The sequence below is a fragment of the Tupaia chinensis genome, unplaced genomic scaffold, assembly GCF_000334495.1.
Source record: "Tupaia chinensis unplaced genomic scaffold, TupChi_1.0 Scaffold000248_1, whole genome shotgun sequence".
Lineage (NCBI taxonomy): Eukaryota > Metazoa > Chordata > Mammalia > Scandentia > Tupaiidae > Tupaia > Tupaia belangeri.
This window is the reverse complement of record NW_006159726.1, coordinates 571,271-584,688: the sequence shown is the minus strand read 5'-3', so window position 1 is coordinate 584,688 and position 13,418 is coordinate 571,271. Positions and strand designations below refer to the sequence as shown.

The window sequence follows — 13,418 nt, the reverse complement described above, 5'->3', positions numbered from 1 at the left end:
ATCTCTCTCTCTCTCTCTCTCTCTCTGCCTTTCTCTGGCAAAACCCATGTGAAAAAAATAATATAAATAAATAAATTAAAGAATTCTTTTTTAAAAAAAATGGTACAAAACTATATTTACAATGTCTACAATTCTGTGTATTCCCAATGAGGATAAGACTAGACACAAATTTGGAACATTAAATAGATTGATTATTTAAAGAGTTAGGACAAATAATCATGTAATGCAACTCCAAGTGAGAAGAACACAATCTTAAGATTCTGTATGCAAGAGCCAAATCTATACTCAGAAATCAGATTTCTTTTTTCTTTTTTAATTTTTGAGAGAGAGAGAGATTTTTGATAAAGGGCAAATGCACTCACCAGAGACACAGCGAAAGACAGAGACAGAAAGCAAGAAATCACCCACCCAGGGGAGATGGCCACACCACAACCCTTTCTCTTCCATTCTCCTCTCAGGACTTTGGTCACACGTGCACATGCACCCAGTGTGAGTTTTAAGCCACCGAGTCTGGGACTCGAACCACAGTCAACTATGTGGGAGTCCAGCGACATAACCATTATGTCATCTGCTGATCCCCTATAATCAGATTTCTAAATTTATTTGAAATAGTAGTGCAACTTTTATTGTATTTCTACTAGATTTATAACTTTGCACTTTCAATTTGTACTACTGTCTTCAGTCATTGTAATATAAGTAAGTACCATCTTCAAAAACAAATTGCATTTAAAAAAGAAAACTATGGCCTGGCTATGGTGGCATGCACTGCTAAGATGATGTACTCCACAGGGTGAGACCATCCTGGGTTTAGTTCCTGATCCAACCAAAAGGCTGGGCATGGCAGCATATGTCTGTAGTCCTAGCTAGAAGGCTGAGACAAGTAGATCATGACAGAGACCCTGTCTGGAAAAAAAAAAGAAGGAAAAATGATCATTTTACTGTGGAAAAACATGAGGATTACCTCCTTAACCAAGTAATTCAAGATAATATCATCAAATTTGGGATAACCTGCCTCTTGATATCCTGCACTGAGAACACATCACTTCTCTGGTGCTTCTACAAAATATGAACAACTTGAATTTATGCATAAAGAGATAAACAAACTTAAATTGAAGGATACACTACTAAGCAATTGGCCTGTGTTATTCATAAATGTCAATTTTATGAAAGGCAAAGAAGAAATGGAGACATTATTCCAGATTTTAAAAATTTAAAGATCTGCCTACTAAAGGTGGACTATAATATTGAGTTGGAAAACAGGTCAAAGGGGGGAAAAGACATTATTAGAAAAAACTGGTGAAATTTGAATATAGACTGTGTAGATTATAGTATTGTATCACTATTTCATTTTCTGAATTATAGGTGTGTGTGTGTGTGTGTGTGTGTGTATTTTTTTAAGTGTGTGTGTACTTGCCAGAAAGAGAGAGAGATACAGTAATAAATAAAGTAAGGAATCAGCCCCAGTGGGGAGGGCCACACTGCAATTTCTTCTCCTCTAGCCTCCTCTTGGGATTTTGGGCACACAAACACATGCACCCAGTGAAATTTTTCAAGCCACAAGGTCCAATACTCAAACTGCAGAGAGAGTCCAGCACTTTAACCACTACACCACCTGCTAGTTCCCTGAATTTTATATTTTTACCATGATTATAAAAGAGAATGACCCTGTTCTTAAAAAATACACTTTGAAGTGTTGATGGGGGGTGGGGAAGGGGGAACAAATTCTGTGGCTTACTCTCAAATGCTTCAGAAAAGTAATGACAAAGACAAGAAAGTGTGTGTGTGTGTGTGTGTGTGTGTGAGAGAGAGAGAGAGAGAGAGTATGTATAGAAAGAGTGATAAAACAAGTGTTACAGGACCAGCAGATTGGATAATGGTTATGTTGCTGGACTCCCATGTAGTCGAACATGATTCAAGTCCCAGATCCAAAGGCTTGAAATTCACACCAGGCAAGTGTGCATGTGTACCCAAAATCCTAAGAGGAGAACGGAGGAAAAGGGATTGTGACATGGCCATCTCCCCGGGGGGGTGGAGGGGGGTGATTTCTCGCTTTCTGTCTCTCCGTCTCTCTCTGTCTCTCTGATGAGGTCATGTACCCTATAGCAAAAATCTCTCTCAAAACAAAAAACAAAAACAAGTGTTACAAAATGCTAACAATTGGTAAATCTGGGTGAAAGGTGTACCTGAGATCTTTGTAATTTTTTTCTCAGTGGAACTTATTTGTAACATTAAGTTATAACAAAGCAAAATGAAGACTAGCCCTAGCGCCTAGTGGTTAAGGGAGCCATATCTCACATAGCCAATTGCAGTTCAAATCCTGGTCCAGACAGGAAAAACAAACTGGGCATGAGTGCGTGCATGGCCCAAATCCTGACAGGACAAAGAAATAGAGGAGAAGAGATCACAGTGTGATGTGACCATGTCTCATTAGAGAGTACCTTTTCCCACTCCCTCTCTCTGTGTTTCTCTTTCTCTCACTAGCATGTGCACAAAAACTTTGGTAATTTAAAAAAAAAGCTCAGAATGTAATGAAATAAAATAAAATATAAACCTAAAAGATATTTTATGATTGTGTTGAATCTGAGACTCCAGCTCCACTCTCTACCCAAAAATAGGTAAATGTTAATTCAACTCAAACTGTGTAAGCCTTTGGTTAAATTTGTTCTTAAATATTTCACCCTAAATTAATGTTGATTTCTTAACAATGTCTTCCTCATTTTCTCAACAACAAATACTAGGCAAGAGGATGTTGCTAGAAAGAAAGACCACATTGAGCTGAACGATTGACCTCCTGAGAGACTTGCACTTCCTCAAAACAGCCCAGGGGGACTGAAACAAGCAAACAGGACTACAAGCTGTTTACACCCCAATTTCAGTGCTACAATTAAGTAGAACTGACCTAGAGACAAGATACATTCATAGTGACTTATACCTGCCCCCTCCCCAGAAATTACCTATACCAAACTTTTCATTAAGAAACTTGGGTAACTCAACTCTTTTTCCACTACTGTTATTGCTATTGCAGAATATAACAATGTTAGCACTATAAAATTAAATTCTGCTTATTTAGATAAGGGAGCAAGTAATGTTTCATTTTTAAACAATTCTGCTTTTATAGTATATTTTAAAACAATTTCTTCCTTTAAAAAGGAAAACACAATCTGTACATTTATGCAATTGTGAATAGAATTTTCTACTACAGAATCCATATCTCAATTATTGTCAATGAATGTGCACAGTCTAGATAGCATATTTTAGGTTGGCAAATAGAATATGCCAGAAAAATGCATTATACCTTAAGACTTTAATTTTCCTTCAACCTATTTATGACAGATACAGCTAGCCAATGAAAAGAAAAGTAATAAAAACATAGAAAAGAATATTATCCTTCTCATTGCTTGGTCTCTACACTCCTGATTCTCCCAGGGATAAATTGTAATTGCCCCCTGGGATAAAGAATGAAGACACACATAAAATCTAGCTCTGATTGTGCAAGAGATTGCTAATCACCAAGACAACAATAATGACAGGACTAAACTGCAAAATCCAAGGACAACAAGCAAATGAGTCAGCAGCAATTATCGGCCTAAAAATCAGTTCCATGAGAAAAATAATTTGGGGTCCCTTGAGCATAAAAGATATCAGGCTTTCTTTATATCAATTTCTCAAATGCTTTAAAAAGAAAAGGAATACTTTTTTTTCAGCCTTTACTGCCTTAGAAATAATCTTAAGTATTCAGTACCGATGCCATCTTCAAGTATCTGTTTTTTAGTCAGCAGCATATTATTTTGTAAAATTTCAAACCTTCAGAAAAGTGATAAGAATAGTATAATGAGTACCTATATATGTTTCACCAAGATTCACCAATTGAAGTATATTTATTTTCTCTCTCTTTCCCCCACATACATTTGTCTCTTTTTTCCTTGTCTCTCCTTTTCTTTTCCTCTTTTTTCCCCTGAACCACCTGAGAGTGTGTTGCAGTATTATGACCCTTCATCCTAATAGTTAAGTATCTACCTTTTGGCAATAAAGACGTTTTCCTAGATAACCACAATATTGTTATCACATTTGCAAACTTGAACATAAATACAATACTGTTGTCTAACATACAGTGAATATACAAATTTCCTTGACTTTCTCCCAAATGGCCTTTATATCTGGGACTTTGGGGTTTTTTGTTTTTTGTTTGTTTGTTTGTTTTCTTGAGAGGTTTTTGCTACATGGCGCATGTGCTCTCCAGAAAGACAGAGAGAGAAACAGAGAGAGAAAGCGAGAAATCACCCCCTAGGGGGGATGGCCATGCCGCAATCCCTTCTCCTCCATTCTCCTCTCAGGATCTTGGGCATGCATGCACACATGCCCAGCATGAGTTTAAGCCACCATCGGGTCTGGGATTCGAACTGTCAACTACATGGGAGTCCAGCGACATAGCCATTACACCAACTTCTGGTCCCATATATCTGTTTTTATAACCTAGTTTTAAATGAACAGCACATACTACATATCTCTTTAGTCTTCTTTAATCTAGAGAACTTCTTAGTTGTTTTTCCTCATTTTTACATTTTTTTGGTCTTTTATGACATTGACATTTTTTAAGAATCCATACCTATTTTCTGTAGCTTAGTCATACTGTTCTGAGAGTGGAAGAATGGAAAACTTAGCCCCAAAGCAAATTATAATTGAAATAGTATGTTAACTTTCTAGTAATATTCAAAGCCCAGCTCTAGCTATGACTTGAAAAAGTTTTTTAATCTTCTCTGAGCCTCAGTTATCTGATTAGTTAAATGGAAATAATGATCCATATTTTACAAGGCTATAGTGAGGATTATAAATTGGAGAGATCTCTCAAGAAAACGATTTGGGGTTTTGGGAGGTTGAATGAAGAGCAACGCAGATGTGGTAGCTCTTGCTGTGGCTATAGGATAATAAGCCAGGAACTACTATTATACCTGTTGATTAATTACGGAAGACTATACGAATTGAGAAAATTAGAGAAGGTACCTATGGAGTTGTGTATAAGGGTAGACACAAAACTACAGATCAAGTGGTAGCCATGAAGAAAATCAGACTAGAAAGTGAAGAGGAAGGGGTTCCTAGTACTACAATTCGAGAAATGTCTCTACTAAAAGAACTTTGTCATTCAAATATAGTCAGTCTTCAAGATGTGTTTATGCAGGATTCCAGGTTATATCTCATCTTTGAATTTATTTCCATGGATCTCAAGAAATACTTGGATTCTATCCCTCTTGTCAGTTAATGAACTTGTCACTTGTTAAGAGTTATTTGTACCAAATCCTATGAAGGATTGTATTTTGTCACTCTAGAAAAGTTCTTCACAGAAACTTAAAACCTCAAAATCTATTGACTGATGACAAAGAAAGAATTAAACTGTCTGATTTTGGCCTTGCCAGCTTTTGGAATACCAATTTGAATATACACATATGAGGTAGTGACACCATGATACAGATATCCAGAAATATTGCTGGGGTCAACCCATTACTTGACTCTGATTGACATTTGGAATATAGGCACCATATTTGCAGAATTAGTCAACAAGAAACCACTTTCCCATGGGGATTCAGAAATTGACTAACTCTTCAGAATTTTCAGAGCTTTGGGCATCCCCAATTATGAAGTGTGGCCAGAAGTGGAATCTTTACAGGACTGTAAGAAGACATTTCCCAAGTGGAAGCCAGGAAGTCTAGCATCCCATGTCAAAAATTTGGATGAAAATTATTTGGATCTGCTCTTGAAAATGTTTGGTCTATGATCCTGCCAAATGAATTTCTGGCAAAAAGGCCCCGAATCATCCATATTTTAATGATTTGGACAATCAGATTAAGCTTTCTGACAAGAAGTTTCACATATTGTATCAGGAACAAAGAGCTGTACTTTTACTGTTGACTTTATTTCTGTTGTGTATATTTTTTTCTTTGTTGTAAAACTTAAGCTGTACTTCATTCTTTTAACTTCAAAAATATAACTTTAAAATGTAAATATTGTTCTATATAAATTTAAATATAATTCTATATATGTTTGTAGATCTCACTGTAACATGTTTGTTACTATTCTAAAACTATAAATTTAGAGAAAAAAAGAAAGCAATTTGACATTCTATCAAGAGTCTTAAACATACTTGTATTTGTGGACCCAGTAATTCATTTTGTTTTGTTTTATTTTGTTTTGTTTTTAAATTGGTAGTGTATGCCGACACTCGCCAGAGAAAGACAGAAAAACAGAGAGAGAAAGCACTCCCCAAGGGGTCATGGTCATGCCATAATCTCTTCTTCTCCATTACTTCATCCTGTTGGTATTTGGGATACACACATGTGCCTAGCATGTTTTCCAAACTGCCATGCCAAGACTCAAACTGTGGTTAGTCATGTGATAGCCAGTTCCCTTAACCATTAGGCTACCAGGCTAGCTCTATGGGCCCAATAATTCTACTTCTAGCAATGTATCCCTAGGAAATTATCAGAGATATAGACAAAAATATTTAGACAATGATGGTCATTACCATGGGTGTCAGAGGAGCCACTGGGTGAACAATGTTATCAATACATTCTCCATCTCCTTTATCAGCTTCAAGATCCTTGTCTTCATCACTTATTCCCAACTTTTACTAAAGGCAACCCTGTGTCCAGCACTGTGCTGATTTATGGACTGCTGTAGCAAGATTAAAAGTCATGCTGTGGGGATCAGCAGATGGCATAATGGTTACATTGCTGGACTACCATGTAGTCAACCACTGTTCAAGTCCTAGACCCAGCAGCTTAAAACTCATGCTGGGCAAGTGTGCATGCGTGCCCAAACTCCCAAGAGGAGAATGGCAGAGAAGAGATTGCAGCATGGCTATCCCTTCTGGGGGGTGATTTCTCACTTTCTGTATCTCCAGCGAGTGCGTACACCCTATAGCAAAAACCTCTCTACGTACCCCCTATAGAAAAACCCTCTATACCAAAAAAAAAAAAAAAATGGTCATTCTGTGGAGGAGCATTTGATAACATTCAAGTGAAATAGGAATATAGGGCTTAAGGAAAAATCAAGACAAATATGCATGTACAATGAGATCCCAACTTTGTTTAATGTTGACAGAATTATATTTAGAGAGAAAGCTAGGGAAAAATGCAATAAAATTTTATACTGAGTAGTGAGATTTAGGATAAATTACATTTTAAAGGAAAAATGATAAGATTTTCATATAGGTTGTGCCAATATGTGCCAAACCCCAAGCTTGACAGGTATCAATCCCGTTCATAGTTGATTGGCAATAACTGATCATATGACCACTCTTAAATAAAAAGAGGACCTATAGATTTAATCCCTGATGGATCAGCATCTTCCCAACTATAACACTATATACAAAAGAAGAGATCTGATAGTTAGCTAGCTATGTCACACCCTAAAATTTATTTTTGTCTGATATTAATACATTTATACAACATTTTTTTCTGGTTAATGTTTTCTACACAAATATCTTCTGCTAATCTTTTATCTTCAATCTTTCTGAAGCATTTTATCTCACTACTAAACAGCACAAACCTGGATTTTATTTCATTTTTTATTTTCACAATCTCTGACGCCTAATTGATAAATATAATCCATCTATATGTATTGTGATTTCTAAGACACCTATAGTTACTTCTGCTATCTTATTTACACTTTCTATTTTTACTACTCTTTTATTCTTGTTTCTTCTCCTTTTCTACCTTCTTTATGATTATTTTTTTTACCTTTCTTCTTTTTTTCCTATTCTGGATATTATGCATTGCTTCTAGTATTTCTATATTTAGGAAATAACTCAAAATATTAGCACACATGGATACTGAACTTGGAGTTTAATATTATTCAATATCTCTGGGGCTGACAGGTGGCATGGTGGTTAAGGGCACTGGACTCCCACATGGCCAACCACATTTCTTGTCTCAGACCTGGCAGCTTGCTTTCTCACTTCTCTCTTACGCTGTCCTTCTCTTATCAAATTACAATAAATAAATAAAATTAAGTTAAATGAAATAATTCTTTAAAAATTATATTTTTTCAATATCTCATTTTTTTTCCTGAACAATGTAAGGAATTTAGAACATTCCAAATCTAATTGGCCATTATCCATCCAGTATACTATTGATTTAAGATTTTTGTCTTATCTTAATTTTATGATCTAAATAAAATATTATTACTGTTATTATTTGATAAAGTTTATGTGCTTGGATTCCTCCTACTCGATTTTTGCAAGTTTATTTGTTCGTCATTTATTCTTATATCTGATATTCATTATGGGATCATTTGTCCTAAAGAGTACATGGTAACAAATTTTCTGTTTTTCTTTATCTAGAAATAATCTTCATTTTTCCCTCTCTTTTAAAAGATAATTCACCTGTGTGTCCAATTTGAGATTGATAGTTATTGTTTTTCCACTGTCTGATTTTATTTTTGCTGTTGGTAAAACTAAACCTGCCATCAATCCAATTGCTTTTTGGTTTTGGTAATCGTTTTTTTCTTTTTTCCCATTGGGTCTTTGGGAAAGTCATGATACATTTTTGCATAGAAAAAAAATAGGAAAATATGTCATGACTTTCCTGATGACCTAATAATTGCTTTTGAGATTTTTATTCCTTGTCTTTGGTGTTCTTCAGTGTCACTATGATAAATATATGAGTATTTTTTTTTATTGTTCTCAGATGTTATTGTTGTTCTTCAAACTGAATATTCATGTTTTTCAACAATTCTAGAAAATTCTTTGTCATTATGTATTATGCAATCATCCCTTGGTATCCATAGGGGATGGTTCCAGGACCCCCTACAGATACCAAAATCTATAGATGTTTAAACTCCTTATATAAAATGGTGTAGTGTTTGTGTATAACCTATGCACTTTCTCTTGTACAATTTAAATTAACTCTATATTACTTATAATATCTAATATAAAGCAAATGCTATGCAAATCATTGTTATACTGTATTGTTTAGGGAATAATGATGAGAAAAATGTACATGTTTAGTACAGTTGCAACAATTTTTTTTCAAATACATATAAATTCGTGCATAAATCAGTGAGAGAAAGAAAAAGCAGTATCCTCCACAAGGTTTGGTCACATGGTGAACCCTTTTCTCCATTCCACCAAGATCTTGGGCACTTGCACACATGCCTAGCATGTTTTCAGGCCAATTGGGTCAGAAACTCAGATTGCACTCAACATGTGGCTTCTGGCTCCATATTCCAGAACACTTTTCCCCCATTCTTTATATTCTCTTTTTGGAAATTCATTTAAATGTATATTGAATTATCTCATTTTATCTTTAATGTCTCATATCTTCTGATATTTTCTCTCTCTTTATCTCTGAGTGCCAAATTCTTTGCAGTATTTTTAAAGATTTTTCTTTCAGTTCACTAGTTCTATCTTCAGATCCATCTGATATCTTTAACCCATTCATTGCATATATAATTTCAATTATTATATTTTTTACTCTAAATGTGTTATTTAAACCTTTTATTGTCTGATTATTTTTACGTATTTTTATGTGTTTTTTATGTTGCTTGTTCATATTTGTAATTGCATGTTGTATTTATTTCAACAATTTAACTAACCAGTAACTCTAATTGCCTTTTTTTTTTTTTTGGAGAGGTTTTCGCTATAGGGCGCGTGCGCTCGCCAGACAGAGAGAGAGAGAGACATAGAGACAGAAAGCGAGAAATTACCCCCCAGGGGGGACGGTCACACCCCAATCTCTTCTCCTCCATTCTCCTCTTGGGATCTTGGGCACACACGCACACGCGCCCGGCGTGAGTTTTAAGCCATCGGGTCCAGGACACGAACCGCGGTCGACTACGTGGGAGTCCAGCGACATAGCCATTACGCTAACTGCTGGTTCCCTCTAATTGCCTTTTGGGGGAGGATTGGATGACTGTGGAACATGATTGGAAAGAAGGGCTTATTTTTCTTTTTTAAAATATGCTACAAGGTGCACATGCTTGCCAGAGAAAAAGAGACAGAGAGGGAAAATGAAAAAGTACCTCCTGGGGGGATGGTTAACCCAAAATCCCTTCTCCCTTATTCTTTCAAAGTTTGGGGCACCACATACATGTACCTGGCATATTTTTCAGGCTGCTGTGTCCAGAACTTGAACCATGCAGTTGGCCACATGGGATCCAGCTGCCTTAACCACCATGGCACTGGCTGGCCCAGAAAAGGGCTTTTGACACCTTTCAGGCATAATGAACAAATTAATAAAATTAAATTTAAAACAACTTTTAAAGTATAACAGTTTTACAGTTTGAATTTGGTACACTCAATATCTGAAATCTAAAAGGGTATTTTTCTGCTGTGTTTTCTTTCTGCTGACTCTAGTTTACAGTGGCTTGTTTTTTCAGTACTTTCTAATTTTATATTGGCTTCTGTTTGGATGGCTTTTCTCTTCAGAAATGCTAAGGAATTGAACTGAGGGTCAAATTTCTTCAGAAAGAATTTTTGTTATCTTCTATCAAGCACCAAGAGGTATTCTGAACCCAGGACCACATCAAATTAAATATCTAAATTTTATACGCTGTGTGGTTTGAATGTTTATGTCTCCTCCAAAATTAATGTTGAAATGTAATACCTAATGCAGCAATATTAATAGGTGGGCACGTTAGAAGGTAATAAGGCCATGGAGGCTCCACCCTCATGAATATATTTGTGCCATATAAAAGACTTCACCTCTTTCATCCCTTCCACCATCTGAGGATATAATACCCACCCCTCTGGAGGATAGAGCAAAAGAGGTGCCATCTTGAAAGCAGTGAGCTGCCCTTTCCAGATATTAAACTTGCCAGTGCCCTGATCTTGGATTCCCCAGCTCCCAAAACTGTAGGAAATAAATTTCCATTGTTTATAAATTACCCAATGTCAGGTAGTTATAGCAGCATGAATGGACTAAGACAATAGGTGACATAAACTTAAATTCTAACCACACATGAAGACAGGCTTACAGTTAGAAATTTTCAGGGGAAACATTTTTTTTTTCACTTAAGGAGGAAATTGAGATAGATGAGACTCATTTTCTCCCCTTGTTGCAAGCAGAGTGTTTTTCTGGTCTACTATATCACTAGACTGTAGGCCTTAGAAAATCTTGACCTTATGTGAAATTGTGGTTTTAACTCCCCCTCTTGTGTGGCCCCAGAGTCCTGTACTCTGTGTCTTGAACAGACATTAAAAACCAGAATTCCAGGAGGCCAGCAGGTGGCATGGTGTTTGAGGACTCTGGACTCCCATGTGACCAACTGCAGTTTGAGTCCTGGACCTAACGGCTTACTTTCTCATTTTCCCTCTTTCTCATTCTCTCTCACTCTGTTCCTCTCTGATCAAATAAAAATAAATAAATAAATAAAGTTAAATAAAAATAATTTTTTAAAAGAACAGAATTTTGTGTTCCTGATAGTGGCAACTACAAGTAGCTTTTGGACTTGCTTATCGCTTTAATTTTTGTTTTCTGTTCCTTTTTGGATCCTGATGTATTCTGAAGATTTCTTTTACTCTCTTGAGAGCTTTTACTTTATCTATGATCTCTAGGTGCCCTTATTGGAAAAGGTTTATTGGACATTTAATCTTTCATATAATCTGGAGTAAAAAAATACAAGCTCTTTTAAGTTTTTTTTTTTTTTTCCAATTTGCCCGAGGGTGCGTACACTTGCCAGAGAGAGATCAGGCAGGGGGTTGCAGAAAGCACTCCTCATCATGGGGAATAGTCATGCCACAATCCGTTCTCTATTTCTCCTTTGGGGATTTTGGGCATACACACACATGCCTAGCATGCTCTTCAAGCCTCTGGGTTTGGGACTTAAACCAGGCAGTTGGCTATGTGGGATCCAGCTACCTTAACCATCACACCACCTGCTGGTCCTCTTCTTTAGTCTTTATAACAACCTTAAAATTATGGGTTATTATGTCCATTTTATTATTGTTAAAGTTAAGACCCAGGCATTATAAGAATCATGTAGTTCTATTAAGTAGCAGAGTGTGAATTTGAACTCAGTACTCTCTGGCACCAAACTTCTCATTATTGTTTAAACACTAACATACACTGCCTCTTCATATATTCTAAAGATTTTTGTGCATTTTTCTTCTTTTAAAGCTGTGATTTATATCTATCATCATAAAAATATAATAACCTTTAAAGGTATTACAGGTCAAAAAAATATCCTTTTGTTATATAATGTTCTTATTTATTAAACCTGATAAACCCTGCTATCGAAGCCCTATGGCTAGGACAAGATTATCTATAATATCTGTCTAGAACCATATGGAGTGAAATGAATATTTTCTTTAGCATAAATAAATTATTAACACTTGAACCAAGGTATTATCATACGTCCCCTTTCCTCGACTTTGTTGGGCTTACCTTTTCTCTATGATTCCATCATTCTCTCCACCACTCTCTCCCCAGCTATTAGCTCTAAATGGTAGTAATAAATATGACTGGGTTCCTGCTGCAGTTTTGGCAAGCAAGAAAAGCTTCTTGGACACAGTAGATAGAGACCTTATCTGTTTAGCTCCTTGATTAGAAAAACATGCTGTAGGACATGTAAGTCTTAATGAAGTCTGACTAGATTACATCTATTGCTTCCTCAAGATCAGCATGACATGGCACTCATAACAGAAAACAGAATCAGGCTGGCACACTGGTTCACCATGGAATCAGAATGCTAGCCACACACTAACTTTTGCTTTCTTAAGTAATGGAAAATTGATTGATTCATGATTTGTTCTGGTATTTTTCCAAGTATTTAAGTATCTATAATTACTTGAATTATCCTTTTTTCCCTTTTTTAAACACACACACACACACACACACACACACACACAGTTTGCCCTTTCCCAGGCTCTAGGAATCCTCCTGAGGTCTCAAAAATAAGAGCTCTGGGGCCTTTAACAAAATTCACCAAAATTGGCTTTTCTCCAAGATGGCGCTGAAAGCGAAGAAGGAAGCTCCTGCCACTCCCAAAGCTGAAGCTAAAAGGAAGGCTTTGAAGGCCAAGAAGGCAGTGCTGAAAGGCGTCCACAGCCACAAAAAAAAGAAGATTCATACATCAGCCACCTTCCGGAGGCCCAAGACGCATAGGCTGTGGAGGCAGCCCAAATATTCTCAGAAGAAGTTCCCCCTGACAACCGAGTCTGCCATGAAGAAGATAGAAGACAACAACACATCGTGGATGTCAAGGCCAACAAGCACCAGATCACACAGGCTGTGAAGAAGCTCTATGATCTTGATGTGGCCAAGGTCAACACTCTAATCAGGCCTGATGGAGAGAAGAAGGCGTATGTGCGACTGGCTCCCGATTACGATGCTCTGGATGTTGCCAACAAAATTGGGATCATCTAAAGCAAGTCCAGCTGGCTAATTCTAAATACACATTTTTCCACCATAAAAAAAAAAAAAGAT

The 13,418-nt window shown here is 36.4% G+C and overlaps 1 pseudogene; it reads left to right on the top strand.

The window, feature by feature from the left end:
* Positions 1 to 13,418, top strand: part of LOC102488087 (cyclin-dependent kinase 1-like) — a 66,243-nt pseudogene that overhangs the window by 38,033 nt on the left and 14,792 nt on the right.